Source organism: Larimichthys crocea, chromosome XVI (assembly GCF_000972845.2).
Source record: "Larimichthys crocea isolate SSNF chromosome XVI, L_crocea_2.0, whole genome shotgun sequence".
NCBI classification, from domain to species: Eukaryota; Metazoa; Chordata; class Actinopteri; family Sciaenidae; genus Larimichthys; species Larimichthys crocea.
Genome location: NC_040026.1, coordinates 22,738,330 through 22,761,698, shown reverse-complemented (window position 1 = coordinate 22,761,698; position 23,369 = coordinate 22,738,330). Strand labels below are relative to the sequence as shown.

The window sequence follows — 23,369 nt, the reverse complement described above, 5'->3', positions numbered from 1 at the left end:
TGATCTGGATGTAAACGGACTTAGTGGGATTATTGAAAACTCCTGAAATGACGAGCATGTGCAGCAGAAACCTCCTGTGTCTTTGAAAACAAGAAATAAGCTCAATCTTTTGTCATAAAGTTTAATTTATAATGCCTGACAGGCCTGGAACCATCTCTCTAAACTCACTTGTTGTGTTTGACTTTGTTGATATTCTTGATAATATTGTTGTGGATACCATATTTAGACATGTTGGTGTTTATTAAAGCTTGATGATGTGTTTACTGTTACACACAGATTAATGGAAGCTGCTGTGGGCCAAACAACAACAACAACAACAACAACAACGTGGTGGACGCCATTCGCGCCAATATGACACCGGCATCACGGTAAGAGCTGCTACACCTGAGTTCATTATGAACATGAACATGTTGCATCCTCAGGTTCATTTTAACAGGAATACACGTGTTCTGTGGTCACTTACAACACAAACACTGACATTAAATGGCGTCAGTAGTAGTAAGATGACATAAAACGAGCTCATGAAACTCATGAAACTGAACAGTGCTAATGTTTATTTAGCTTTAATTTATTTTTTATTTTCTTGGTTCTCAATATTTATTCAAGTATTTAAATATGTGCTATGATAAGAATCCCAGTGTAGCGACCACTAAGAGGCTCTTTAGTTGCGATCAAACCAATGACGGTATACAGAATGGACAGAGCATGAGTGACGTCACCCTGGTGGGTTTCTGAAGCGCCACTTTGAAGCTTAAAATATCTGACTGGCAGACACAGGCCGAATGACGCCCGGGGACTCAAACAAGCTGTCTGCAGCGACATCCACCTGTCAATCAAAGCACTAAATCTGCATAAGTTTAAGCCCATGCTGTTTGATGATTGCTGAATTCATCAGCAGAGCAAAGCCCCTTTTTCCTGCTGTGTCGCCATTGATTTATGTCCCATTAAAAGCCCGACTCATCACTACTTTGACTGTAAGCGTCACAATCGGCGTAGCTGAGCCCGTCTGGTTACAGAGCTGTGGTTAATGGTGAAATCGGTTACTCGCTCTCTCACATGTTCGGAAGGGGAGTCTGAGGTGAGGGATTCACTTGGTTTCTCTGTACATGTGCCACTAAATCCTACACACAGAACCTTTCACTTAAATATTCTTTAATGAAGTTATTTGTTTAAGAAAGCAGCTTTCTGAACACGTCATATCCTCCATATCCCGTACGTGTTGGGCTCTAGGTAACGGCTGACGTCATGATCTCTCTGGCCAAAGGGCGCCTTGTTGTCGTGACATTTTAGCTGTTTTTCCACGCATCTCTCAGTAATATAAAGTAAATATGTATATATTCTGTTTATAGAGATCAGTGATGAAGGATTCTTGCTCAAACAGGTATCAACACAGAACAACTGAAGCCGGATCTGGAGCCTAATTGCTGCTCCAGATCGTTCTTTTCCTTCTCATCAAGCCTTCATCTCTTCAGATCTTAGAAAGATCAAAGATCATGTCAAGGTGTTTTTGGACATTTTGCCCACTGCTCCAGCTTTGGTGTAATGAGCCACGAACAGAGAGTCGCATACCAGTTGAGGGTTTGAATCGCAAATGCACATACTTTATTATTGTGCATTCATTCGCGTGTGTGTTTTCTCTGAACTAACAAGGTGGTCGACAGCGTCACTTTGTTTGCAGAGAGTTTTTCTGATCTCTCTCTCTTTGAATCATGGAAAAGAAACAGATGGATTTTTTTTTGTATCTGTCCTCCCTTGAATCGATAAACCAAACACGACTCAGCTGTATTGATACTGTGATCGATTCCCCCACCTCGACCGTGCGCACACTACCTTTCCACTTCCTCCTGAGGATTGAATGAACGAATGATAAAGACGCTCTGTGTATCTGACTCCCGTGCCCCGTCGTGTTTATTCACGGTCCAGCTTCTCGTGGCTGACCTCTAAGTCCGTCTTTCTCTTCAGGGAGTTCGCCCCTATACTTTATGGATCATCAGAGCCACAACTCATTATTTTAATAATTCATAGGTGATGGCATGTAAATGATGAGCGCTGTAAGTCACCCTGGATGGATCTGCGATGAATAATGGAGACTGCAGCAGGATCCCAGGACACCGGACACAGCACTCCCTCCATCCCTTCATGTTCAGCCCTCATTCCTCCTTTTTACTCGACTTTATGTATCCTCACGTTCCTCTTTCTCTTTGTCTTATTTATTCTCTGTTTCACTATCATCCATTTCAACTTTCCTTACGTCTCTGTCTAGCCTTTTATTCCCCACCCTTCTCTCTCCCTGACAATTTTCTTTCACCCTCCCTCTTTGTTTCTCTGTAAAAGCATTAAGAAATTATTCACAGTGATCTTTTTTTTCCCCTTCCCTTGCCTCGGCTTGAGCTGAGTGCTCGGCTGATTCGTGAGGAGCACCAAGGTCAGCCACAGTGGCTGCTGCTGTGAGCACATCTCCCCCATTACCTCCCACATACATACATCCGTGTAGGAAAATTTGCCCGCCTCCACAGCCTGGAGAAGCACAACAAACTTTGAAACTAGTGTGGCTGTTAAACCCATTTAGTAGTTTGCTTGTTGTCATTGTCACTCAGCGTTCTGAGGAGCAGCAGTTGGTGGTACGAATTCTCCAGTCGGGTGCCATTAAACCACACGATGGGAGTTTTTTTTTATTGTCTGTGAAGGTCGTCTTTCTTTGAGAAGAGTTAAATGTGGGTCAACGAGACTTGGTTTCAGATCCGTGAAGATGTTTCATCTGTCGTTCTTTAGAGGCTTTTCCAGTTTTCATGTATTTCATGCTCAGTGGCTGGTTGTACTGGGCAGCTTCCAGGTGTGAGTGTGTAAATGTGTAAACGTGATCAGGGCGTTCCTGCAAAAGAGAGCCTCACTCTCAGTGAACCTACTCTGAATAAATACACAGAGGCACATCTGCTGCATTATAGCTGCAGCAGAGTACATTCATTATAATGAAGCTAATACTATGACCACTGAGTGCTCATGGCTTTTTTTGTTTTCCACCGCTGGTCTACTATGTTGAAATGAGTCTATCAAATCAATGTGTATCCATGACCCTGTAGTTAAAATGATATAGATAATATAGACTACAGATTGATAGAGATATATATTTATTGTAGCTCATGAGGTCAGACCTTGTATTGTACATGCAAAAATTTCAGTAATCTTTTGAAAATAACTAAGAGATTTTAGTGAACTTGTCTGGATGTGGTTTCTTTACAAGCATCCAAACTTTGTTCAGACCAAATCTTGATTAGAGATCGTTGACATAGAGAAATATCAGGATGAATTCTGCAGGAAAGTTGCGTAAAATTTTCACAAGACATTTAAAATATTTCCATGGGTTGGTGCAACTGTAAAAGACTTCTAGTTGACTGAAGACGAGGCGCGCCGCCGCGTTTTGGACCTTCTGAAAGGGTTTCACTGTGCAGGCTGGGAGGCCCGTCAGGAGGGCGCTACAGTAATCGAGTCGTGAGATGACCTCAGCCTGTATCAGGAGCTGGGTAGCTTGTTGAGTCAGTTATGGCCTGATTTTTCGGTGAAATGCAAAGCAGCATGACCGGGCAACTGAGGCAACGTGATCAGAGGTTAGTTGGTTACCGATCAGCAGTTCAGTTTTTGACAGTTTCATCCGCATTTGAATTTAGGAGACTGAGGGGTCGTCAGGTGGAAATGACAGCTAGACCAGAGTGTCATCTGCATAGCAGTGATACAAGAAGCCATGAGAACGGATAATTGGACCCAGAGAGGTGAGTGAATAGTGAAGAGAAAGGGCACCAGCACCAAGCTCTGGGGCAAAAGCATTGAGGTTCAACATGCCGGTCTTATAACAATTAGTGAACTGCAAGATGTTTTTTTTCCAGTGAGTTAAAGCTCATTCATTATGTAGGTGTACTTTAATAACTTGACTTTAATATAGTTTCTCTGATTTGATCTCCAGATTAACTGACTTACATTTGTGCACTGCGGGAAAAAAAAAGTATTAACCTTCGAAATGATTGATTTGAGCTGATCGTATCAGGCACGTTTCAATATTGTGGAGCGATATCATCAGTAGACTGTCTGAGAAGGTCTTTTCTCTTTGGTTGCTTTAATATAATTACTTGAACTAAATCAAATATTACCTTGACTATTAAAGTGAATAAATTCTACAAGCCTGTGCGAATGACGATAATCTATAGTTGTGGGCAGCGCGTGCCTGAATATGAATCATAACACAGGAGACCCAGGATGCCTTTTAACGGGGTCATGCGCTTGATTATAAATGTATGTGCATCACCACAACTGCAACACTTACCCGTAACCGCACAGCACTCACCCTGTCCCCTATGGGAAGGTGGATGGAGTGGGACAGGGCAGAGAGGGGTGGAAATGTATGTATGTATGTATGTATACGTACGTATGACATTGATCTGAGGCAGGGTGTGGAGTGGAAGACACGGCCTGCGTAGCTATTAGCCCTGGACCGACCTAGACACGAGGCACGGCGGAGAGGCGATTAGCTGACAATGAGAAGATGAGTGTCCCGTCCATCTGCCTGGCATACATCATGTGGACAGACCGCGGCCTTACTGCGTGCATTTGCGGTCCCATTAGGGAATCAACCCTCAGTCATATTTCTTAGATCCGGACCGAGCAGATCAATGAAACGAGATGGACTCGCTGCCAGCAGGCCACTTGAGTCTGAGTGGGGCCATCACCATCTCTCCTTGTTCGTTGTGGAGCGGTCGCCAGGAGAACGTTGCCTCAGCACTTTGCTTCGGGGTAAGGAGGGTGAGCGCGTTGGTGATGAATCACTTCCACAAGTTGTTTATTGATTGGCTGGGGGGGGCCTTATATCTCAGTGCTCGTTAAGTGTGTTGTCTACCCGTCTGCTTCGTTTTATTTGTATGGAAATAATTACAGCGTTCCTGCTGTTCCATCAGTTATCACGGTGTCAAAAGAAAGAAATGAAGCGTACAACAAGGGATCAGAGGTTTTATCGTCTGCAAATTGAGCAGGTACATCATTTATTCTACTCCAAATTGGTTTTGCTTCGCTGGAGATAACATTTTCCTCTGCCTGTCGTAGCAAAGTGAATTCATTTCAGACAGAGCACAGAGAGATTTCGAGAAATATGTGTGTGCATACAGAGTTGCGTGCCGCTTATTAAAATTCAACATGAGGAGACGCGTACTACGCCTCTATCACAATCTGTCGGGTCTCACTCTGCGCCATTTGTACGTTTCCTCAGAGATTAGCCATTTGTTTGAGAAAGCAAATCTCTGGAGGAGAGTCTGAGGGGAAAAAGCTGTCACAAGAAACCAAACAGAGGAAAAGCTGACGTGAGAGGGGCTGGGTATCATCTAAAATCATTCAATACTACAGCTGATATGAAACAGAGTTGTGGCGCAGATATTTCAGTTATTGTTTTTGTCTCAGATTTACACTTGTCTGGCAGCCTCTTGCTCGGTCACTCTCATTTTTCTTGGCTTCCTCCGTCAGCGTCCTTTTCTGTCCACTTCGCTGATCAGCCCTCGCCCGTCGTCTCAACTCGCGATGGTAGCTCGTACGTCGGCTCAACAACCGGAGTATATCCCCAGCCGCATTGTGACACAGGAGCCAGCTAATCTTCTTCATCACAGCAGCGCTTGATAACACTGTTAACGTTGGCAAATGAAGTGAAGAGAGGCTGCCTGTTTTCCATCATTAAACCGGTTGTTCTGTGATACACGGCAACGTTAAATAAGTCATGTGTAACTGAAAGCATCTCTCGCATCCTGAGAAGGCTGTTCATCTTCATTCTGCATCTGACTCCCAAAGCAGACATAGTTTAGGTCATGGTAAGGCTTGCAGGCGGTGTGTAATGTTCACTCATGTGCATTTGAGTACAGCGTCTGAACATGTGCCCCCTTTAACGCTTTGCTGCCCGCTGATCTCCGCCTTCAGTCATTTCTCTGGACTTGTGTGCCTAATGTGTGAATTCTTTCACCCTGAGGAATGCAGCTACAAGGTGTGACGGAGGTGACAGGTGAGCGTGACTGTGGTTTGAGAGTGCATGTGTTCCTGCACCACAGCATGCCTTATTTTCCTATTTTAATACAACAAAGACGTGCATCCAGGCTAACACGGGTTACAGTATAAATAAACTGTATGTTTAATGAAAGCCAAAATGTCTGCCCACACTGTAAACATCTTTATCACTCTTAGGTTTGACTCTGAGCCAGTTACTGTGTTATTTATGGCCATCTGAGGAGAAATAGAGTGATAAGAGCTGATGTATTACAGTGTAGGCTGGCAGCAAGGCGCTGTCTTGCCAAGTGTTATTATCTTTACCACAGTATTAAATGTTTTATTGGCTATATAAGTTGAGACAGTGTTTTTTAGGAAAGAAGGGCTGAAATCTTTCTTTGAAATTCAGTGTTTTCTACTTCCAACGCATCGTACTGATGCTGTTAGCAAAGTAATCCAGAGGATTCATGTCAGTTTATTTACTGTTCTGAACTAGACTTCTGGCAGAATTTAAAAATATCAGTTTCAACACCAAGAAGCATCAAAGGAGGAAGAATTTAGGCAGAGAGAGACGAGTCTGGAGGTGAAGAGAGAGACAGAAAAGAAAGTGTAATGATACATGATGTGTGTGTGCAAACAAGAGCTGGTGACACCGTCACCTCCTCCTCGCTGTCAGTCGATAGCAAATGGATCAGAAACTGTTTCAGCAAACAAACAAATAAAAATGTCAAATATTCTCTGGTTCGAGCTCCTTTTTAAAATATGAAGACTTGCTGCATTTTTCTGTTGTTTATGTCATCAAAACGAGCGTCACAAACCTTTTTTTTCCTTTTTTTGTTCCTACTTAAATCAATCTCCAACTTCACAACATAACAAACAACACAACAACAAATCGCTGTATAATCCTCCGTCCACGACCTCGTGCATGGGTCACCTGTAGTCTGCATAACACACCTGCATAAAGATATTTTACCTTCCGCATAGGTGATGGTGATTATCATAGAGGCTACACACGGTCTGTCAACGCTGCTGAGCCACACTGAGGTTTAATATCTGCCATGAACCGTTAAAATGACTGATTTTAATTTCATGTTTTTTCCTTATTATGCACGTACAGAGTGGAGCGGTGTCAGAGGTCAGTCCACACACAAACAGATGTTACATGGACCACTTCATGAATCACAAACCATAGCAACAAGTGTGTGTGTGTGTGTGTGTGTGTGTGTGTTCAGTGTGACACTCATCTTTTCTGTATTCACAGCACGTTTCCGTAATATGTTATGTTGTGGTATGTGTGTATTTATAGCGTGTTTGTGATGTTATGTGTTCTGCTTTTGTGTGTGTGTGTGTGTGTGTGTGTGTGTGGCACATTTCTCAAATGTGTTTTTACAGCGTGTTTCTGCAATGCACTATATTTTTCAGATTCACAGCACGTTGTAATGTGTCCTGTTTTGTGTGTGGCATGTTTATGTAATGTGTTCTGTTGTGCATGTTGTGCAGCACGTTTCTGTAATGTTGCAATATATTCTGGTGTGTGTGTGTGTGTGTGTGTGTGTGTGTGTGTGGCACGTTTCTGTAATGTGTTTTTAGCGTGTCCGATGTTCAATCTCTCATAACTTCATGGAAGTGTTTGCAGAACTGTGGGAGTAACCCTTTAATCAGAAGATAATAATAATAATCAGCAGATTAATCTGTAATAAAACAATAATTAGTTGCAGCCTGACTAGATAAATAGCTCGTACTGGAGGACATTTCTCTTCCTCCTATCCCCCTCTTCCTCTCCGTTTCCTCCCTCGTAGGTAGGGCACAAATTAGCAACACCCACCAGCCAAACAAATTGCTCGTAGACACTCGGTAGCCATTTGGCCGGCGGACAAAAACGATAAGTTTGCACGCCGCTTCCAAGCTTTCTCCATCCCTCGTCGTTCTGTCGTCTCAGACCTATTATGTTGTTCTTTCATATGCCACTGTAGTCACCATCTTTCATATTAAAGGCTTTTAACCCAGAGTGCTGACACTAAGGGGGAAGGAGCCTGACAGCTCGGTGGATCCAAGCCCACACACCTTTTAACCGTGCTCCAAGCTCTGTCTGTGCATATATGTGCATGCATGTTCTGAACGTCTGACCTTGTGTTAATGAAAGTGTGATTTAATGCGCGGTCAGATGTACAGCATTTGATTTTCTGTGTGTGTGTGTGTGTCTGTAAAGGAAAATGTACAGTATGATAGACTGTAACACAGGCTGAAGATCAGGCTGAATAAATAAATAATGTTTGTGTCCTGCACAGCGTGGAAAAGATGTCACTGTTCATGAAATATCAATGAGCGTGACCTTGATGGTTTGTCCACGCTTTGAGCAGAAGTGGTCGCCTCTGAAACGTTTGTATATCTTAGCCAACAACAACAAATGTCATACTTCAAACGGGGACGGGTCATATTAAATAAGATTACTGTGAAATTGTAGCGTGTTGCGTCACTGAAGGATGTTTCTTCATGATTTATGAATGCTCGGACCTGACGGCAAAGTCAGAATGTCCTTGAAAGAGAGAGACAGTATTCAACATGAGACATAATATGAAGTTTGTAGGATGATTCACAGAAGACTGACGAGTTTCCAGGTTTGAGAATAGCACAACAGAGATCCAGTGATGGTGAATTCTACACTGGGCAAAGATTCAGAGGTTAAATGCACCTTAAACATGCAGCTTCCCCTCTTGAAAGCGACGAGCATCTATCCAGAGATCATACTGGACTTCACTTGTTACTTAATGAGCAGATAACAAGTACCTATGATTTCAGTTCACTTAACGTTAGCTGTTGTAAAACAAAGAAAATAAATGACATGCTGTTAGAGATATACTAAATCAGCAGTTCTGATGACACGACCACAAAGTCGATCATCGACCTGCACCCTGGTGTTTTGCTACCACACCCACCAAGTACCTCTCAACCTGGGCAACTCCGGAGAGTCCAGCCCCTCTCCAGGATTCTCCAGTGCTGCCGACTATATCCAGTCAGTAACGCTCCACTGCCCGCACCAGCTCCGGTTCCTTGGAGCGATGTGATGTTGCATGTCCCGAGGATCAGTCTGTGATGCCGTGAAGAAGCACGCCTTTTTCTTTCCGCCTGGCTGGCCAAGCACCCAATAGTTAACAATCTCATAGTTTTACAGCAGCAGTGGTAATCCTCATTGAGCTTCTGCATCTTACCGGCTGCCTCTGGAGTTTATTGCTGTTGCTGATGCTTGCTGAGCCTTTTGGCTTCAACAGTATCTGTTTGTATCACACTCTTTTCTCTCACCTGTTGCCTTGTTTCGCACCTTAAAACCTTAAAATTTCTGCCTGTCAGTCCGTAACTGTTCATGTTCTGTCCATCAATCTTCAGCTTGACATGACGTGAGCTATTAGACACAGAATATTACATGAAGTTGCATCAATCCATGTAATCCTGACGAAGAATCATGTGCCTCTCTTATTTTTGGTCTATTTAAGAAATGACAGCTACATCCATGCCTGTGTCTACATGAAGCTGTCACACTGCACCACCGTTTGACGCCCCCGCTGCCTACAGTACATCCTTCCTATTAATTAACACACCGTACCTGTGATGATTTCTCGTGGCTCCTTACTTGAAGGTCTGTATATTTTACGTGGGTTTCTGTTCCCTAAAGAATTTTCCAGTATAATGCTCATACAGCTCACGGCACCGCAGAGAGCTGAGCAGCACCTGTGCCAGCAAATTTGAGTTTGGATAATAATGGCTTTAGCTGCACAGCGAGTGTCCCTGGCTGAAGTAAGACTCAAGCTAGGCTAGAGAAGCCCCATGGCCAGGCAGCTAATTGGACTGGCTTCATCGCCCATCAACTCATGGCTCTCTTTTTCTTTCAGGTATAAACCTTGAAAAGGTTTCCTGAATTAAGTTTTTGGAGTGTAAACTTCTAGCTTCTGCTTTCTTTAATGTTTCTGAACACTGACGTTGTGCTGCAGCAGGTACAACTGTATAATCTGAACTGTTTCATATGTTTTAATGTAAAAAAACCAAACAGATTAATTAAACATCACATCCACATCTGCTGTGAATCACACGTCCTGTGCATTGAGCTCCACTGTCTACCTGTAGCAGCCCACATTAAATTCAAATCTCTAACGCTGACTACAAAGTAGTCTCCGGTTCTTGGTTCTCTCTCCTGGCTCTAACACCCCTCAGGACAGTCCAAACTTTTACCGTCTGTTGTTCCCCGTTGGTGGAGCGTCCTACCAGTTCCTACCAGATCAGGGGCGTCCCTCTCTACCTTCACAAACCTCCTGAAGACCTCCAGCTCTTCAGAGAGGACCTCCTCTACAACACTAACAACACCTGGACATGATAACGTCCTTGTCACACTTTGGATAAAACATCAGCTAAATGGCTAAACGTAAATGTTATGGACGTCTGAGTTGACAGTTCTTGGCCTTCATCGTGCTGCAGTTTGATGTTCTTCAGATGATTTAACGAGTTAGCTGTGTTGCTTTACAGCGTCAGACTGATTCCTACTTTACCTCACTTGCTCTTAATCTCAAATATACACTTCCAAACAACGGATGACGATCTTGTTACGTTGAACTGTAGCTCTTCCCTTTCTGAAATCCTCAGATATTTTAATTTTTCCCGTCTGCTCTCGGGTTGTTTATTACTCTTCTTCTTCCGCAAATTGCCGCCACGACATCCAGGAAGAGAGCGAAGCTAATCGATTACCCGGCTGTTAGTTTAGGAAGTATCTGATTTCATTTTTGCGCAGCACACGCTTTAAAATCACAGCAGGTCGTGCCAAAATTAATATCAGATTAATTGTGCAGTCTTGCATAATATCACTGATGTATTAACTGTAAAACACATGATGTGTCTTTAAAACAAAGCGCTGTCTTCTGCTGCAGTTTCAGAGTGAACTCTATTAGTTTAGGGCAGATAATCTTCCACAGGAAATTAATTTGGCTACAGACGCACAGCTGAGATAAATTACTCCGAGATAATGTATCACACATGTACAGCGGTGAGAACAATAAACAGATGATGGAGCAAAACATAAACATAAACACACTGTCAGAGAAAAATATGTTTGAGGAAATGGTGAAGGCAGTTTTTTTTTTCTCTAAGAATAGGAAGTGCTTTTAATAATCGAGACCCAGAGGGTTTACATCAAGGCCGGAGAAGAAAGCAGCTGTTGAGAAAAGCTTCGGCGAGAGCCAACTGCATCTTCAGAGTGGAGCTCTTTGATGGGGTTTGCATTTTTTAAGACGTTCTCAATCAGAGGGCTTCTGAATCCAACCCAAGGTTTTTAGTTTGCTGCTGTATAAAATATCAGCCCGGTTGCAGAGTTAGCCGACTGAGTTTCACAGGAAAAATTTCCTTTAAAGTTAAAGAGGGCAGAGGGTGGGCGGCGAGCTGCGTATGAATATATACATGCAAACACACACATGTTGTCGTTGGTGCACCCGTCCTCCTCCTCCTCCGTTACGTAGATTTCTCATTCTCTTTCCCCGCATCTGTCCTCGTGTGTCCCTCGGCCTTTTCCTCCAGCTGTCCTGCTTTGATATTAGCTTCATGAAATCTGTGTGAACACCACGGACGTCAGTAATCTGCCCCCACTGCAGAAGGGGGGGCTTGTTCAGATAGTCTCTCTCATTCTCTTCTCATCTTCTCGCACTCTTTAATCCTCCCACCCCTCAACAGAATACAAGAACTGTCAGTCGTCGCTCTTTTTTTTTTTTCTCTCTTCTAATTCGGAGCACTTCGGGTGAAAGGATGTAATGTTTTTCATCATTTTCTGCGGACATCTGGCTGTGTAGCTTTGATAAGGTTTCCTCCAGGTGTCCTGATATCCGGGTTCAATGTTTTTGTCCTCTGCTCACCCGTTTTGCACCCGAGGCAAGCTGCCGGGGACAAAAATTGCATCTTGCACCATAATAAGCCAGCGATGGAGACGGATCGTGGACTGACCTTGAGCGAATCCGGATTAAATCAAAATATTATAAATAATTTTAAAGCAAATCAGCCTACGGGCATCTGTTCCCCACTCAAATTTATCTAGTTTACTGGCTGGTTTCTTGTAATTTTCCATAGTTTGATTTCTAATCCATTAATAATTAGGTGTGCTCTGCCTCAGTTATGAATGTCACTGCTTTAATGTTACAGATAGAAATGTGCCTGTAGCATTAAATGTACTTCCTCTATGATCAGATATTTTTTTGATTTATTATCCATTGCTTTTCTCTTCTTTCTTGTCAAGTATAAACCCACCATGGCATCCATTGGTTTGTCTGTTTTGAAGCCTGGAGTTTGGCGTTATGGATGTTTGAGTCTTGGTTTCGACGACCTGCCATGGTAAACGTATTCGTAACGCAGCTAAACAGCACACTGAAATATATTTCTGAACATTTGCGGTGAAAAATCACGATAAGGTAACACAATCTGGATTCATGTTTGATCAGGTTTGGTTGTTTGAACAAGGCAAGGAGCAAGCATACCCTCCTTTATTGTCTGTTTTAATCTAAACGGGCCGTAATTCACAACTTGAACGAGACATTACTTTTAAAACCTGTGTACCCTCTACACTAAGGCTGAGTCCTTACCACAGATTCCAGCCCACATCCCTTCGCTGCATTCGACCCTCACTTCCTCAGCTTTCTCTTTTTCTTAATTTTCTAGGCAATCAATAAAAAAAAAGATCCACAGTGATTCTTTAAGTGAAATAAAGGTCAGCACAAAGTCATCAGCAAACTCTTGTTTCTTTGTTTGCCCTGACATAAATCACTTGCTTCACTCCATATTTTTCTTCCGGTCATCGATGCCCCCGTCCTGCAGTGTGAGATCAATTGCCAAACTTTAAGGTTCATCCTCTGGGGGCTATGAATCACCATCCAACATGGCAGTAAACAGTAAAGAGTGAGATGATTGATTTATTTATATCTTAATGGTTGTTCTTGTTCTGATGTTCAGCTCATGTTGGAGCAGGCGGTACTGATCTAACATAAACCCCCTCGCTGGTCAAGACGCTCCTCTTAGAGGTGTCACAATTGAAATATTGATGCTCTCTATTGACGGCTCAGTGCGACAAACTTTCAATTTCGAGCGTTTAAACGTGATAATGAATTGGACGCTTCAGACCTCATTATGTTATCGAACACAAGTTAGGAGACTGTTCTGCTCTGCTGAAGGAGAGACGATGAAGCTGAGCCCATGCAGTCTTCACTCAATACGCTGAGGCAAATAGAGCATCTTAATGGAGTCTTTAGGGACTATGGATCATTGTCATTGATTTGGTTTGGGTCTGCCTATAGAGTCTAATTAATTTCAATTCATTGAGCTTGAGATATGCATATAAACTAGTGTTGATATAATAACAGAAGCCTCATGTTTGTTGATTAGATGAGCTCGACTGCATGTCTGTGCAAAACATCTCCTTTTTCAGAAGTGCTGATGTTACGGAGACGAGCTGATGGAAAATCCTCCGAGACGCGCTCTGACTAGACGCATTTAATTTAAGATGAGACCTTAACAGACACGTCCACACTTCACATGCACGCCGAAATCTGATTAAAGTTGAGAAGGCTGCTTGTGCAGTGCCATCCGCCGTAAAGATAAAATGTACAATAGATGCCCAAACATTTTCACATTAAAAAAAAAAAAAAAATTCTGTGCTCAGCATTTAGAGACAATATTTCCAAAATATCATTAATCCAAGCGGATGACTTCCATTGTTCCGGTGAATATACTGAATAAATTTGCAGCGAGAGCAGCAAAAATGAACATCTCTCTGTCGAGGATGATTACTGGCTATCATCAATATTATCATAATTGATGTAACGGTCATTAACATCAGTATGAAAATTAGATTTTCGGGTTTAGAAGATTCCTTTCAGTGAAATAATATAGATATATCTGATTTTCTTCTGCAAAAACTTCTGAAAACATTTATTTCTCCAGCATTCTTCTGCAAAAACTTCTGAAAACATTTATTTCTCCAGCAGAACACTGTCAAGAAAACACAAAGACTAACGCGGACCAATGGAGTCTTTCAGACCTGTTTCACAAAAAGAACTTTTAAGGAACTTTAACTGCTTTAAAACCAGGAAAAATAATGTTTTAAAACCAGCTATAAACTGGACACATTAAAATACGCATGCTCAGATTTACCCCTCTGATTGGACACACACAAGCCAAATATGTTGACACATCAACAGATGAAACAAAGCGACCACTCCACAAACCAGCACGGTGGCTGATGGTGATGGTTTTACAGCTTTAAGGTTTGAAGAAAAACATTGATTGGTAAAATTATTACATCAGGCTCAAACATTTACAGTCCAAAAGCCTGGGCGCTACACTGGAAACATTGAGAGCTTAGATTTAGAAAAGATCGAAGGTCGGTGAATGTTCTGGGAAGCAGAGAAACATCTTCATCAGTATGTTTTAGAATCAGACGGCTCAGCTCAGCAGGGAGTGAACACTGCATGACTATGCTGCAGTGAGAGGAATATGTCACATTAACGTAGCAGACTAGCTCACGGGTTCTGCTTCATTTTGGCCCGGAAGACTCGCAGTATTATATCTTGGCTGCGTTTATAGATAAGTCTGTTTTGTGCTCTGAAGCACGAATGCCATTACTGCGACGACAGCGTGGAACTGAACACATTTCCACTGACAGTGGGAGCAGAGATGTTTGGGTTTTTCCACAGTCAGCGGTCGCCCCCCTTGGTGGGGTCTGCGTTATTCAAGGCACAAAGCTCGTCTGATACTAGCTATGACACCGGCTTTCTGTCTGACCGCTTTAATATGAAGGTTCTGCATGGAGCTGAATGAACCCAGCAGAAATTACTCGCTAACTTAACTGAAATCAGAAGAAAAGGCGTTTAACACCAATCAGAAACACATGAGATTGTAAAAGTGGAGTTTCTGCAGCGATTGGCGCAAGTTGGCGGCTCACCATTAAATTAACTACGTGGGAGCCGATTGCTCAGTCGGTTCCTGGTCTGCGCGCTGTCATAATGTGACAGGAGCTGGACGATTTTAATGGAGCTTTATGAAACTTAAAGTGATTTCATGGAGCCGAGGCTTGTGGCTCCATTTTTTTCTCCCCTCAAAGTCTCAGTTTATTGAAAAAGCAAAAGACAGGCTGTCCAAAAGTGGACAGCCTCATTCAAAAGAAGATTATAAGCTTTGGTTTAATGGCATTTGATGGCTTAGGGTACAGGTGCTTAGGAATATTCCTGGTATTAACATATACGTATTAACGTAGCAGCCATGATAAGAGCGGTTTCAATTCACCATCCTTTATGAGGAGATAAATCAATGGACTGGAAAAAAAGTGTGATGCTCTGACGTCGATAATGAAGTCACATTTTTCTCCCGAGTTGTCCATATTTATATATCCTGCATTAAAAAATAAACCCAGTAGGAGTGCACAGGGAGTGTTTTGTAGTCCATCTTCTGAACTTTGTAGTTTTACCACAGATCTGCTGTCATATCATGACGTAGTCGAGTGTAAGAGCAGTCTTCTTCTCCTAACTCCTTATGAAGTTTGATCTCATGACGTTTTCCATCGAGGTCAAGGAAAAGTGTTGAGGAAAGGTAATTTTTTTGACTATTGGACCGTACCTCCGGTTTTCTGCATCGGTTCTACAAGATCAGCGTTTCTGGCAAAGGCACTTTTACACAATATACATGAGCTTTCTTCTAAACATCATCGCAGTGACATGGTGACGGTGTCAGTGAAGGTAAAAAGATCCAGTCATCTAAGGTTACCATAAGTCAGAGTGGTTATTTTTGTATTCACTTTTACATAAACACTGAGAGGTTAAAAGAAAGGTATTTGAATTTAAATTGGCTGCAGATGAGTTCATGTGACAGGGTTAAAGTTCTCTGCTGCTGACAACACAATGCTGTTAATGCAAAGCAATAAAAAGTTCCCTTCAAATGAATGTGATGTTTGCTTAATTAGTCCTGATGAAGTAATGCATGAAGGGACGTAAAGGAAGATGCAGTGAATAATACATTTCTAAAGTTAACGTTAAAAGCATTTTCATAATTATTTTGATGCTTCTTTGAGTGTAAACATTGTCTCCATTTAAACTTTGCTTTTAATTTTAATTGGCGGAGAATACTGAGCGCCATAATTAGCTCTTATGTAAGACCTCGTCCATAAATCTGTCTCTGCTGAGCTGCTTGTAAATGAAGGAGTGACATCAGTGCCGGAATCAGTGGCGTTCCTCTTTGAAGCTGCTCGAGCTTTGCTCTCCATGCTTTCATCTCTTTGCATTTACATGCTCTCCTCTCTGTATGTTCTCACATGCACCAACAGACATTTGATGTTTTCAGTTTCCCTGTGATATACTGTATGAAGGCTCGTGGAGAGTGTTTCACTGAGAGGGGAGCGCACATAAGCCCTGAAGACCACGGCGTTCTGCTGAAGTAGATCTGAGTCACACAGGCAATTTTTAACTCTGCATGGAAATGACTTCCAGGAAATTAAACTCAAATAGAAGACAAAGCGGTAAATATCACTCCCCACCAAACACGACATGACATTCATGCAGTTTAATTTCAGCACGTCAACCTGAACTGGCTAAAAATGTACCGGATAAATATCATATCATAGCAAATAAATCCGTATAACATTAACTCCACCGGGCACATCTCTGTCACGTTGCAGCGTTTCAGAAGAGTGTTTTGTCCTCCAGACTTTGTTAACTCTGTTCAGACTACGGGACTGATTTAATCTGTTTAATCTTAATTGGATTAATACGTTTTCAAAACTATGACACAGTGTAGAATGAGTGAAACTCAAAACAAACTTTAATCATTACGGTGCAGACTAACTCTGGGCGTTGGAAAGATCATTCTGCAAGGCACTGCAAGATCTTAGTAGTTAACTTGATGACTGTAACGTTATATTACTGATAGAAGTGATGGTCAAAACTAGGATTTAGTCATTTCTGCTCAGTGCATAGAGAACACTGTGGTGCTTCTGGTGGGGTTACAAACATTGTCTAGAGCGGCCGCGATCGGTGGCGACTCAAATATATTTGTTAGATACATTTTCTCATGCCAAATATATGTTGTAACTTTATATATGTTAGAGATTACCAACAAGAACTCGCTGTCTAACAAGCTTTCCAAACTGTGCCATTGCATGTCCACCAGGGAGCACTGACACTAACTGTTAAATGTCCTGATCAGTGCATGAAAAGATATCGACCCATATATCATCAGTTACTGGTATCACCCTAAAAAAAATCCAATGTTAGTCGAGATGTAATGTGTAAAAATGGTCAAACAAAGGCTCCGTTTCAATTTTTACATCGAATCGACCTCATTGACCGAGCGTGTTGACGCATACGAGGTCTGTGTTGTTCTTTCGCTCAACATACAGTGCAGAGAATAGATTTCCAGGACAGCACCTGCATACAGCTGAACAAAGATAACAAGCTAAACATAAAAGCTGCACGATGAATCCATACGCAGGTCAGATAGTGTGAGCTCAGTCTTGCAGATGAGAATGGATGAAAGGATATCATTTACATGTCATTGCACAGTGTTTACACTGATGCTCATTTACACCTGGAATACATATAATTAGATTGTAGATCAGGTTGGGTCAATTACCCAACACTTAACGCTCTACAGTGACTCATCAGTCTGAATCATGGGTTAATTGGATGCAGGTAAACGTTGTTGTCCTCATTGACCTCTGCTGATACGCTCCACGTCTTTACTGACACCTGATCCTGCCATAAGTGCACGTCCTCGTGTGGACTGTATATATTTGCACCTTAACGGCGCAATATGGAAACAGAGCTGACCCGTCGCTGTGGTTTGATGCCCTGCGGCGCGATGCCAAGTTCACATACATGCACAAAGATGCTTCTACACTGTAAAGGACAAACTGTAGGCCTCGCAGTACATACACACATTTACATATCCCATATAGCCCAGACACACTGTTCTCTTCCTCAGAAAGAATCGGCATTACAGATTGACATGAGACTAATTAGCTCAACAAAGATGACTAACCCTCTCGTTAACCACCTGATGTAATCAAGTCAATTTGAGGCTCGTTTTAATATGATTGCCCCTCGAATCAGATCTAAATAAAGAAGTATGCTAATGAAGGGCAGAAAAAGAATTCACAAGCTTAGAGAACATGAAACTGAAACTTTTTTATGGATACAAAAGTACAGGAGAAAAACACTTATCCCCAAGGTAGTACACTCAACAGAAAAAGAAAAACAACAACTCACATACATGAAAATAATGGACGTATTAATGTGTGTGCCCGTGTTTCTGGGAATCTGTTGGTCTTTCAAGCATCTTAGAGAGGTCATCAAATAGAGGAGCTTCGGGCAAAACCAGAATGTATGAGCGAATGTGGCAGGTCGGTACGAATGATCAATCGGTGGATACATCTTTTGAGATTCAGACTTTAGAAAGATGAAGTCTGCATGGCGCAGTGACTTAAAATCAATGAAGCCATGCCTGGTACATACTGACGAGGAATGCGTTCTTATACAGAATATATCTGACCACTCAACATCTGTAAATTGTACATGCAGGTCAGTCTGCCACACCTCTGTCAGTGCCTCGAGAGATGCAGCCTGCATAGATGAAAGCTTCATATGTATGACAGATGTTCTGCCTCTGGGAGATGAAGCTTTCGGGAATAGAATGTGTTTGTATACGCTGCTGTTCAGGGATTGAATTTAGCTTTGTGCTGATCAAATAAGGAAAAGCTATCTGCTATGTACAGATCCTTAAACGAGACAATACCTTTATCCTTAATACGCCAAAACAGACAAACACAGAGGGATGCACAGATCCACATTTTTTCACTTCCAATCCGATCCCGATACCTGAATTTGGATATCTTCCCATACCGATACTATTCCAATACCAGAGCTCTGATTGCTTTAATATTATCATTATTGTTGATTTTATATGAGGCTGTAATAAACTCCTCTCCACAGGCAAGTATATGGTCGTATGCATGAATGTCCCAAAAGGCAACTTGAGGTAAGTATGAGGTCGGAAAACAGGAAAAATCCCATCCTGAAAACAAACATGCACCTGTAAGGGTTTCAAATTGATTGTCAATATTTATTAAATTCCAAGACAGGGTTAAACTACTAACTGCAATAAACAAAAAGTACCTGTCATAGAAACTACACAGCACAGATACAAACACATTTTCTAAGTGTCAAATATGAAATAAAGGGTAAACTTCCCTCCAAATAAAATACAAAGGGCTGCTTTATCCGATCAGCACAAATCAAGCACACGGGCTCAAACCAAGGCTTTCAGAGTAAGTAAGAAGTAAAAGAAAAGTGTAAACATTCACACTATCAATAAAACAATGTGCATCTGATCAGCATGAATAATTAAATTCTTGCTTGTGTGGCAGAAACAAATGAAGGCTTTTAAATGTCATATTTGAAAAAGCACCACATGAGACTCATGAAAATTAGAGAGAGAAAAGTTTCCTCACAGACGACGACTTCAGTAATTTCCTAGAGTCTCTACTTGTTGCTTGGTAACCCCGTGGCGAGAACAAGACTCCAGGAAGTCACTGCGCTCAGCCACAAATTGACGTTTTTACACTTCAGGCTTTGTCCGGGTTAAACATTCGAGAGCCAACGTGTTAACTAGTGAAATTTAGAGGTGATTTTCCTGCTTCTTCCTCCTGTTTCCGGTGTTCGCCTTACATGTACAGGCACAATAGTGTCATGTAACTCTCAGCAAGAAGGCTATGAGCACGAACCTTCGATAAAAACAGGAAACAGTTTATTTGATTTGTTGCAAAACATCTAAATATTGATGAGGTTGCTGAAGATAGAGCACACTGATTCACAAGACATAACTATGATGGTGTGTGTGTCCCTCAGGCTGTATATTTCTGCATTTCTTTCCCTTTAGTTTTCTCAGCAGCTTGTAAAGTCTGAAGTGGTTTGCATATTACGCTTTGCATTTTTCCATCTATCCATCGCTCCATCTCTGATAAATCGATTCAAACCGAGCAGCTTGGAGGAGTAGCTTTGTCATGTGTGCCATATTTTCATTTTCACAGGATGTAAATAGAAATCTCAGGCTGTTGATGGAGATAGAAAGGAAGAAATCTGCGATGCCATGTCCAGAAAAATAAGCAACAACTGAGATGGTAATAAGCAGCTGCCTGTCACGTTAATCTGCAAGTCAATTTCAGGACAGAAATGATGGCTCAGACCATTACGCAACATGAGAATATGAGGGAAGGAGACATTTTTTTAGACTTCACCTTAAATTAGGGAGTGTCACCACCAACAAGGCACTAATATCCAGCCATTAAATACCAAATCGTACAGTTGGCAGCTTTAAGAGGAGATGGACGTTCTGTTTTTTATCTAGAGGGCGTGTGGACAGTCATTTCTTTTTCATATGTTCCCCAACTCTCTTGAATTTAAATCTCTCCTCTCTGTTTGGTTTCCCAAGAGACAGAGACAGATGAAACATGGATGAGGAGAACGCCAAGCTCAGCTTTGGAATTTTAAAGAAATGAGACAGCAACTCGTCGGTGCGTTATGTAATTATCACGTTTTTTTTAACTCATGTCAGCTTTTAAAGCTTTTAAAGCACAGATGCATATGTGCATTTTTCTTTATCTGTGCTTTTTGTCTGCTGTGCACATCGCAGTCTGTGCCTCTAAACAATTAATATTAAACCTCAACCTTTTTTTACACCTTTCATTAACGAGCATGCTGGGTTTATTAGATTTTAATTAGTGCAAAGCCACATTAATTTGCAATGTCAAGATCCTATCCTTCACACCACCTCCACAGGTGATCAGATTCGGCACAGACTCGGCTTATTAGCATCCAAGTGTTAAACAACTGAGAGCGTAGGCCCAGACTCAAGACACAATTATTTAAAAAGTCAAAGCAGAAGTCTTGATCCAGCCTCACATCTTTGTGGCCAGTGGTCAGTTTGTGTGCAAACATGGAAACTATGGAGATTTTCTGTTATACTTCATGATAAATCAGGTGACCTGTTTACACTCGAGTGTTCATTGATCATATAAAAGGCAGTACGGCAAATATCCGATCAGGTTATTCTCCCACATGTGCACATCAGAAATGCCACCATAAGCTGCCTCATTGTCACAGTACATCTATTCTTGTTTATAGTATCAGTTTTTCGGTGGCACATGCATCCTCATTGTGCACGTGTATCATTTACACGCGGCTCCGGAGCATTGTGAGAAGTTACCCAGTGGCACAAACGTAGCGTAATGATAGCCCGACTGAAGAAGAGCGCTGTAATGAATCCTAACAGACACACCCAACACACACACACACTAAAACACACACCTAAATGCTGCCTTGTAACCCAGCCGATCTCAGAGAGGGGGGGCCTCGCAGATCTCAGCCAAACCATGACTCAAAGCTGTGAGTCATCGGGCCAGAGATCAGAGCATAAGAGCTCTTCCTTCCTATTAGGTAATCATTTGGTAAGAAACACCATTTTTTAGTCCTTAACTGGGGTAAAAATGTGAACTAGGTCCTCAATTTTGGGACGATCAAACAGTATTTTATATTTTAAATAGCTGTATTTGGTCGTCTGTATTGGTCGATCCTGTTGCCCCTGGAGACGTAACTCCACTGGCTTTAGAGTCATTGTTGTACTGTAGTGTACTAGACTAGAGTATGAGCTAAACCAAAGCAAACCACGTAGAATTCATTATTTCCCACAGTTTTTTTTTTGGGATGTGGTTTGTCTGTTTGCAGAGGAGTAGGAGGAAAAGGCGGGTGCAAGTTTAGATATATTCTTGGTTCTGCTTTTACTGGAAGTTGACAGAATGAAATGTCAACCAAAATGTGATATTGCTTCAAACTAACCTTGTATTATTATCATAGCATAGGTCTATGATGACTTGTATGTTGAGTTGAATGTATAAATAAAAAAAAACAGATGCAAGAATAAAAGGCAAAATAATGAGATTGGTGAGCCTCAAAGTTGGACTTAGAAAAACTGCCAAACCATGACAGTAAAAGATGCCATGAAATATTAATTATAATTATATTTAATTATAATTAACAGTCTCTAATATAAAATACTACTTTATTCTGTATAAATTCCCTTTAAATGGCATATAAATGAAGGCTCTGAAGTATGACTGACTGTAAAATCTACAGACATCAGTTATATCAGAACTGGGGAGTATTTCTTCTTCGAAAGACATTGAAGGCTTTTCTTGATGGAAAAGATGTTTCCGCTCTTCTCCTGACAGAGTTTGACTACATTCTTTGGTTCATTGATCTAATTGGTTGAAGTTTGCCCCTGATAGACGGACGGTTCAATCCAATCACCTGCCAAGCACTTTTTGAAAGTCCATGCCCTTCTTCCAAACTGTTTCCAACGACGACTAATGTCAAACTGCAGATATACCCACCTTTCATCTCAGGCCGATTACAGAGAATATATTACTGATAGTGAGCAGACCAGCAGCAAAAAGAAGACCCCGTATACCTCCCACCCACCCCTTCCTCATTACTGCCTGATGAAAGCTGAAACATCCCTTCGGGGCTCTGGCAATGCATTAATAGCTGCTGTCTGGAGACTTACAGGTCTGGTGAAGAGTGCAGTCACCCATGGCATACCAAGCTCTAACCACTCATTCATTCAGCCAGAATAAATTGACCCTACTTGCAGCAGCACCTCTTTTCTGCACAAGTGGTTGTAATGCAGGAAGTACAAAATGTATAAATAATCATATATACTCTGGCATAACAAGGCATAAGTGGTGTGGCGGAGAGATTAGCTGGCTTGTTTGCAGCCTACATATTCCCCCTGTGGAATAAAAGGCATGTTCAGACCGCCTAGCGTGCTGAATAAGTATGGTATATAGTTATTATTGTAGATTACCTGGATGACTTCACTGGTAACGTCACAAGGTTTGTATTTTTCTCAGTCAACCGTTTCCTCAGTCTTATAAAACTTACTACTCGTTGTAGCTACCTAATATAAATTTGTCTAAATTTTAAAATGAAATGACCTCCATGCATCCGGCCTCTCCACTCACTGCTCTGTCGATCTATAAAACAGGGATCCAGAGGGTGTTCTTTTCTGCCTCACCGTTGTTCCTCTTAAGTTGATCTGCTTTGACGGCATGCTTGACTTCTTTGATCACTGGTGAGTCTCTGATAGTGTCTGTCATGTTCTTGAAGAGCTGGATTACTCTCCTAATATTAGTGTAGCGGAAATCCTTCATTGACTTTAATGCTGAGAGTGCAGAGGTCTCTCCTTTATGTTGCTGTGTGTTGCCGTTTTAAAACCTCTCCACCTGATTCAGACGATAC

At 41.8% G+C, this 23,369-nt stretch overlaps 1 protein-coding gene across 5 annotated transcripts in view; it reads left to right on the top strand.

Moving 5' to 3' along the window:
- Window positions 1-23,369, top strand: part of LOC104929205 (thyroid hormone receptor alpha-B) — a 188,901-nt gene that overhangs the window by 1,566 nt on the left and 163,966 nt on the right. For 3 of the 5 annotated variants that reach the window (XM_027289788.1, XM_019277736.2, XM_027289789.1), the window contains exon 3: window positions 277-368. The gene's annotated coding sequence lies outside the window, so the exon portion shown is untranslated. Of the gene's footprint in view, window positions 1-276; window positions 369-3,665; window positions 3,768-7,126; window positions 7,145-23,369 lie in introns of all 5 variants that reach the window. The other 2 variants (XM_027289791.1, XM_027289790.1) reach the window with 2 other exon arrangements.